Raw genomic sequence first — 8,251 nt, forward strand, 5'->3', positions numbered from 1 at the left:
TTAATTTTTTCAAACAGTCCTATTCTCTCATACCTCTTAGTTGATGCATACACATTAACCACACGAAACCTTAACCCATTAATTTTCACCACCACCATTATACACCTGCCGGCCTCAATAACCGTATAACTACATATTTCAATTTTTTTGTTTTTAAACAAAACACCCACCCCATCATTTCTATTAACACAAGACATTGATCACACTGCTGGACCATGTCTCCATTCTTCTCTTCTGACTTCATTATTTAAGCCACATTCCAGATGCATATAATATCAGCGCCTAACTCTGCAAGTTCTTCCAAAATTGCAGCCCTTCTCTTCTTATTTGCAAAAACTCGGACATTTTATGATATAATCACAAAAGTTACGCAAGTCTAGTTCTCAAACAACCCTAGGAAGCATAAGGACATAAGTCACGGGGGGGCAGGAGGATTATTGCCGCCAGGCCCAGTATCCATCCCTTCCTCAAATAACGTCTGAAAACGATTCGATGTCACCACAAACTGTGGTTCCACATCTTCAGTTCTCAGTTTTTTTGCTGCTCTCCGAAAGGGACGAAAGGAATCTCCATCCCCTTCTTTGGAGGAACATTCGTCAGGTGATGACCATTCATCAATTACTTGTGACTCGTCAATTTCAGGACTTGGTGGATCATCAATTGATTCCACCTCCTCCTGATCAGCACTTTTCTCAGCAAGCACACTTTCCTTCTGCTCTTGCTCATCCTCTTGCTCCAGCACCCTCCTAGCCTCCTCTTGCTTTCTTTTTAAATCAAACTAAGCTGCCATTCTTCTCTGCCTCTCATTACGCTCAAATTCCTCTGCCTTTTACTTTGCCACTTGGCAGTTCCTGTAGACATGCCCAGTATTTCCACACATGTCACAGGCTCTCAGCATAGGGCAACCTCCGGCTTCATGACCAGGTGTCTTGCAAAGTCTGCACACCTTAACATTTAGGCAGTCCTCTTTAACATGGCCAAAGACATGGCAATTCCTGCAAAAGGATGGCTGACCCTGGTACCACAAGTAACCTCTGTGACCAGCCACTGAGAAATTGGCTGGAGGATGCTTCACACCACCAATGCAAGAAGGATAAGTCTTCAGCCTTACAAAGAATTTGTATGTGCCATTAAAGACGTTTAAGGCACTGGTCTGCTTCATGCCACCCTTCATGTACACACAGTTACACAAAAAGGTCTGAATAACTGAAACTGGCATAAAGGGATTGTACACATGCACAAACAGCACCTTATCCTCCAATTCAAAAAGAGGATGTAAGGAGATATTTTTCAGAACCGCGTTGCTGCAGGTTTTCCTCAGGCATTCATAAAACAACAAGCAGGTGCCTTGCTCATTAAAGGTGACATCATACTGGCCGATTTTCTTAGCCTCCTGGACACAATAAAGTTCATTAAGAGATACCTGCCATTTCTTCAATGATGGTATGTCCAATGTACAGGATATCATTTCTCTCCAGATCAGATGTGTCCACTTGGAGACGAACGGTGTTCTTCACTCCTGACGAAAAGCTTGCTCCTCTGAAAGACATGTTGATAAAAAAAAAAAATTGTCAGTCCAAAGACCACAGCAAAAGAACAATGCGTTTCCTTGAAAGGAAACTACAAACCACCCAGCTGAGGCTATAAACCTCAGACTGAGCTGCAGGCCGAGAATGGTATCTCCCCTGCCAGGTAAGTATGAGTTGGGGCCCGACGAGCGCCCCTCCGACGCAGCTCTCCAACATCACGGAGTCTCGTGCCGGAAGGAGAGGGGGTGGTGGCGTAGGGCGCAGGCTGCCCAGAGGCTCGTTGAGTGGGAGGCGCTGGCTGGTGCCCGGTCCCACCCCCACGGGGCAGGCCGAGCTCAACTGCGTCCAAAGCCGTCCAAGATGCCCAGCAGCAGCCAGAGTCATTTGCATGTAGGGCCATTGGCTCCGCCCCAGCCTCGCTCACACTGCTGCTCCCCCCCGGGGAACGTGCAGACAGCTCCAGCTGCTGCTGCTGTTGCCCCCCTCCTCCCCCCGGTCCAGTGGCCAAGTGAATAAGACGCAGGCGAGCTGATCAATCCCCACCAGCCGAGGGAGCCCCAAAAGGGCCAAAGGCAGAAAGTGCCACGCAAAAGTCAACGAGCCCAAACCAAGCAAGAAACAGACAAGCAAAGCAAAAAGACAGACAGTGATGCACAGAAGTTGCGGCATCCCTCCCCCACAAGGGGAAGGCAAAGGCCACAACTGACGCCGCTTTGAGCTACTCCAAAGTGTTCTAGATCTGGCAACGGGTGTGACGTGCGGCTCTGCCAGAGCAACTTTCTTTCGGTCGGTCGGCTTCTGTCTTTGACCAGAGGAAATCAGGGGAAAGCGTGAACGCAGTCCTCCACTACCAAAAATTATGCAGTCGAGTTTCCCGCATTTGGGGAAATCGCAGGGGTCAGCACACCCGGAGTGCAATGGATGAGCCTCACCCTGTGAGAACCTTTTTCCTCAGATTGGAACTCTCATTAACTCTTGCATCATTTGCTCGTTCAAGTAACAAGTTTCCAGATCATCACATGGAAAAAACAAAAAAGCAATCCCAATCACCAAAAGGATAGAAACTTACTGTAACAGCTTCTTCCACTGTGAATACTTCCAAAATACCTCTGCTGTTTCTTCACCGAATCTCTTTTTATCTAATATATAAACATAAAACAACCTGGCAAGAAAAATATTCTTACATTCGACTGGAGAGAGACACACCTTTTTAAAAAACGACCAAATTCCGTGCATCCCACAAAACTTCCTTATATATGGCAAAAATAATCCAACTCATCCGTCTCCGTTCCAAGTGGTTAAAGTCTTGACCTGTTAAAATCCTTCCAAAATTAAAGCAATGGAATCCAACAAGAGCAATAAAAAACCGAGATAAAAGGGTAAAAACTTTTTTGCATAAAAACAGACCCAAAAAAATGTGCTGTTTTGTCTCTGGATCCTTACATCCCTCCCTTGGACAAACTTCTTGAACCCTTATCCCTCTCCTGCTCAGAAAAGCTCGTGTTGGCAAACATCCTTGTAATGCCATCCAGGTTACGTCCTTCTGCTGATTGCTGATCCCTATAACAAAAAAGGAATTCCAGACTTGCTTTGATTGCGCAATATTGCAGGATGGCACATCACATAAAGATTCACTCTCCTTTAGTCTCTTAGCAAGATTTCTTTTATCAGGTCTATCTGTGGAGCTTATACCAATTTGATCATAGAAGGACTTAAGTACTACGTAAAAAGACGGCACCACAAACGCAACTGGCTTCCTCAAATCCTTCTCACACCAGCTCCATTTCCGAAATAGCCAACCTGCTAAAAACCTGAACATGTCAGCAGCCTTACTTTTCCCCTGGGAAAGTCTATAAATATTTAAAAAAATAATACATCCTTACAAACCTTTCGATATTGGGAAAATCACAGCCGCCCATTTCCACAGAAAGCATCACCTTTTCTCTCCTTAATTTCTCCATCTTTGACCCCCCAAAAAAAGGTAAACAGTTTTCTTGTAACTCTCTTAGTCCACAAACTCACAGGCAGAAATATCATAGCAGTGTATAGCAGTAAAGGAAGGATCACCGACTTCACAATAAGTACCTTCCCTCTCAGGGACAGGTTCCTTAATTTCCAATAATTCAGTTTCTGTTCCATTTTGTTTTCCAAGATCATCAGGCTCTTCTTCCCTTTAAGTTCCTTTTCAAAAATTACACCAAGAACTTCCATCTCTTCTTTTCTTTCTACTCCCACCACACTAACATCCACCTGCCTCTCAAAGTTGCAAAACTGACACTTATTCCAATTTACCGCCATTCCAGCCACACAACAAAAAATCCTTACATGAAGATTTATCCTATTAAGCTCAGCTTGTGAGCCACAATTAAAAACAATGTCATCCATGTAGCTTAATGACTTGACGGGCCCCCCCATACCTCCAGGTATAAAAGCACCAGCCACACACTTATCGACTTGCACACTTTTTAAAAGAGCTTCAACCACACAAATAAAAAGGATTGGTGATAAAGGGCACCCTTGCCTAACCCCAGATAGAATATTAAAACTAGAACTCACATGACCATTAATTAAAATCTGACTACTAACTCCACAATAAAAAGACTTAATAATATTCAATAATTTAATGGGGATCCCAAGATGTCTAAGTGCAGCAAACAAGAATCTATGTGAAACTTTAACAAAAGCTTTTTCCAGGTCCACTGACTGTACAAGAAGGGGGTTCTTATTAAAATTAGCATGATAAATTAAGTCCCTTAAAAGCACCAAGTTGTCCAAGATTCTGCTACCTGGCACCGCACATGCTTGGTATTCACCCACCATATCTATTATTATATCACTCACTCTGCTTGCTACAATTTTGGAAATAATCTTGTAATCGCAATTGAGCAAAGTTATTGGCCTCCAGTTGTTAATTTCTCTCACTTCACCCTTCTTATGTATTAAAGTGACAATCCCTCTACGCATAGAGTCAGACAGAACCGCATGAGTAAAAACATATTCCACCACCCGATAAAATTCCACACCTAAAATATCCCAAAATACCACATAAAATTCCACAGGAAGGCCATCACAACCAGGTGTCTTCCCTTTTGCCAGCCCATCCACAGCACGCCTCACTTCATCCTTTCTGAGCCCATCACTTAGAGAAGACACCTTTTCTTCAGGAATATTGTCAGCCAAAATATTACAATCATTAATTTCTGCATCACTGGCTCTGCTATCATTCGAAAAAAGTATTTTATAAAAGGAATGTATACCATTGATCATTTCCTCACCACACTACACACCTGCAGGAGTAAAAACAGACTTAAAAACCCCTTTAGGCTTAAAACATTTCTTAAAAAAAATCTCGTACATTGCTCATCATCTTCCAAGTGCTTTATTTTGCTTTAAAAACAATAGACTTCCCTTTTTCAATTAATGTTTTTTTAAAATCCTCTTTCAAATCAGCAATCTCACGATCCACCTCCATCCCTGCTCTTTTAAACTTATAGAGCGCCTCCATCTTTGAAATTGTTGCTGCCTTTTGCTCTTTTAGCTTTTGCCCTTTTAGAACACACCCCTTTAAAATAATGTGCAAATTTCTCCTTTGCCCAGTCCCACCATTCCAACAGATTTTTGAAACGGTGCTGTTCAGACACACAGAATGTAAACACGTTTTTAAAACCACCTCTCACCTCCTCTTCTTGCAGCAAGCTTACGTTTAGCTTCCAGAGACCCTTGCCAAAAGCCAGGGACTCAGCAATACACAGATCTGCCACTACCATCTTGTGGTCAGAAAAAATGTTCATCACATGATAGCATTTGGCCACTTTAATCCCTTCAGACACAAACACATAATCAATCCGGGAACTACAACGCCCACTGTCTGCCACGAATGTAAACTTGTTTTCAGTAGGCCGAACCGTCAAACCCACATCCGTGTAGCGTAAATCTTGCACCAATTGATTTAACAGATTGGAAGTCACATCAGTCCTGAATTCTGCAGAGCTCTTACGATCATTTGCGGATCTAATACAATTAAAATCACCAGCTATTATAGAAAATTCTCTACCTGGCAGAAACCACTTTACCGACTCCAAAAAGGACACACGTGCTTGCTTGTCAGCAGGGGCGTAAATGTTAAACACCCTTACCCGGTGACCTAAGAAATCCAATAACAAAAACAAACATCTTCCAGGTATAATAAATTTAAACTGTAATACTTTTAAATTATTATTTTTCAATAGTATGCCTACACCTTCATTTTTGTTGTCTGTACAAGGAGACCAAAAGGATTGACCCCTTGTCCATTCACTTGCATGCGGTGAAGCTTTAATTGCACATTCCTGCAGACATATAATGTCCGCATCCACCCCCTGCATATAATCTAATATACCTGCTCTCCTAGTGGTGGAACTAATCCCCCGCACATTCAGGGAAGCAACGCATAGACTCATCGTGGCGAAAAAAATTATTCTCCACCATACATTCTCCATCATGATTCAAACAAAGGCGTATTCCTACCATCCACTTTTCTACATATATCAGACGACTCAGGATCTGAGCCCCTGTTAGTACCACCAGGCATTGCAGAGACAGGATCTCCCTACCCACCAAACCAACACCCCTCCATTCTACTCTTTTTACTGAGCGAAGAAGCCATTTTCTCATCCTCCTCCTCCTCCCCATCATCTTCGTCAAAATCACTTTCACCACTACTACTAGTCCCCTCATCCCTCTGCCTAGGGGTGAGAGTCCTATCTGAATCCTCCTCCTCCTCCTCCTCATCCTGAAACTCCATTCCTTCCCCATCTCCTTCCTCCACTACATGGTCTACACATATGGCTGCATTAGCATATCCCAAGTCACCACCAAGGCCCTGTCCTTCAGACACAGTGTCCATTGCATCCTTGGCCTTACCCAGATCAATTATAGGAGAGCTCTGAAAATCTGTTCCCCCTTTTTGACCACTACCACCTTCCTCCATCTTAGATCCAACATGGCCCACTTTCCTTCCACCATTTTGTTTCTGGCCCTTTTGCACTTTAGCTGCATTTGAAACTATCACACCAACACAATGTTCAGGTTTCCCTTTTCCACCAAACTCACTTTTCTCATCCTTAGTACATCCGTGTTCAGAAGCATCACCACTCTTACCATCACTCTTATTTCCCCAATGACCACTAGTTGCATCCGCATAGGACTTGGGAATCTGAGTCCACAATCTACATTTCCTGGCAAAATGCCCTTCCAACCCACACAAGTCACACACCTTTGCCTCAGGGCAACTATCCACCATGTGGTCAGGCTTCCCACAGTTCTTACAAACAATCCCTTGCACTGGGCAATCTTTCTGCACATGTCCATACATATGACACTTTCTCCAGTATTCAATTTGTCCAGTGTAGAAACAAAAACCCCTCTCACCCCCAATGGAAAATTGTGCAGGAATGCTCAAAGCACCCCCAATAGCTGTTGCATCAGGAATTAATTTTACCAAGTATCTTCTTTTGCCATTGTAATAGTTATGCCTATTTTTCATCCTCCCCAGAAATTTGACTTCATAACAGTATCTTCTCAAAAAATGGGTTATAGTATCATCTGGAACCTTGGGATTATACATATGTACCACAACATATTTGTAAGTCTGCTGAAAAAGGGGCTCCACAGCAATAAACTCCAAGCATTCCACTTCCTTCTTCTCCTTCATCCGCACAAGCTCCATGTAAACTTTCTGACGTATGCCCAAGGAAACAAAAGTGATATCATAAATTGCCTGCTTTTGAAAATCCTGCAGTGCCAATACATCTGTTACCTTAAGGCTTCTTATGTTCTTCAAAACATTCATACAAATTTGGTCCAGGGCAATTTCTTCCTCATGTCCAGACAGAACCTGCAGACGGATGGAGTCCTCTAATCCACGTGTCTTCTCCACCATTTTCGCAGCAGATAAACACAGCCGACACTCTATCGCACACCAGGGCCCCACAAGGGGAACCCCGATCACAACCGCCACCCAACAAGAAACAGAAGTAGTCTCCCACCACTGCTGCTCATCAGAAGGCTGAGAAGTGGTACTCACCCGGAGAGAACGGTATCTCCCCTGCCAGGTAAGTATGAGTTGGGGCCCGCCGGTCCGACGAGCGGCCCTCCGACGCAGCTCTCCAACATCGCGGAGTCTCGTGCCCGAAGGGGAGGGGGTGTCTTGGCGTAGGGCGCAGGCCGCCCGGAGGCTCGTTGAGTGGGAGGTGCTGGCTGGCGCCCGGTCCAACCCCCACGGGGCAGGCCGAGCTCGACTGAGTCCCAAGCCGTCCAAGATGCCCAGCAGCAGCCAGAGTCATTTGCATGTAGGGCCATTGGCTCCACCCCAGCCTCGCTCACGCCGCTGCTCCCACCCGGGGAACATGCAGACAGCTCCAGCTGCTGCTGCTGCTGCCGCCCCCCTCCTCCCAGCCCAGTGGCCAAGTGAATAAGACGCAGGCGAGCTGATCAATCCCCACCAGCCCAGGGAGCCCCAAAAGGGCCAAAGGCAGCAAGGAACAGACAAGCCAAGCAAAAAGACACACAGCGATGCACGGAAGTTGTGGCAGGCCTCCCCCACAAGGGGGAGCCAAAGGCCACAACTGACGCCGCTTTGAGCTACTCCAAAGTATTCTAGCTCTGGCAACAGGTGTGACGTGCGGCTCTGCCAGAGCACGTTTCTTTCGGTGGGTCGGCTTCTGTCTTTGACCAGAGGAAAT

General features: G+C 45.0%; 1 pseudogene; it reads right to left on the reverse strand.

Annotated features, from left to right (window-relative positions):
* Window positions 1-2,348: 2,348 nt before the first annotated feature.
* Window positions 2,349-2,529, reverse strand: LOC141072769 (U1 spliceosomal RNA; annotated as a pseudogene).
* Window positions 2,530-8,251: the final 5,722 nt, after the last annotated feature.

This window comes from Dendrobates tinctorius, unplaced genomic scaffold, assembly GCF_039654945.1.
Source record: "Dendrobates tinctorius isolate UK_male_01 unplaced genomic scaffold, ASM3965494v1 ptg000285l, whole genome shotgun sequence".
NCBI lineage: Eukaryota > Metazoa > Chordata > Amphibia > Anura > Dendrobatidae > Dendrobates > Dendrobates tinctorius.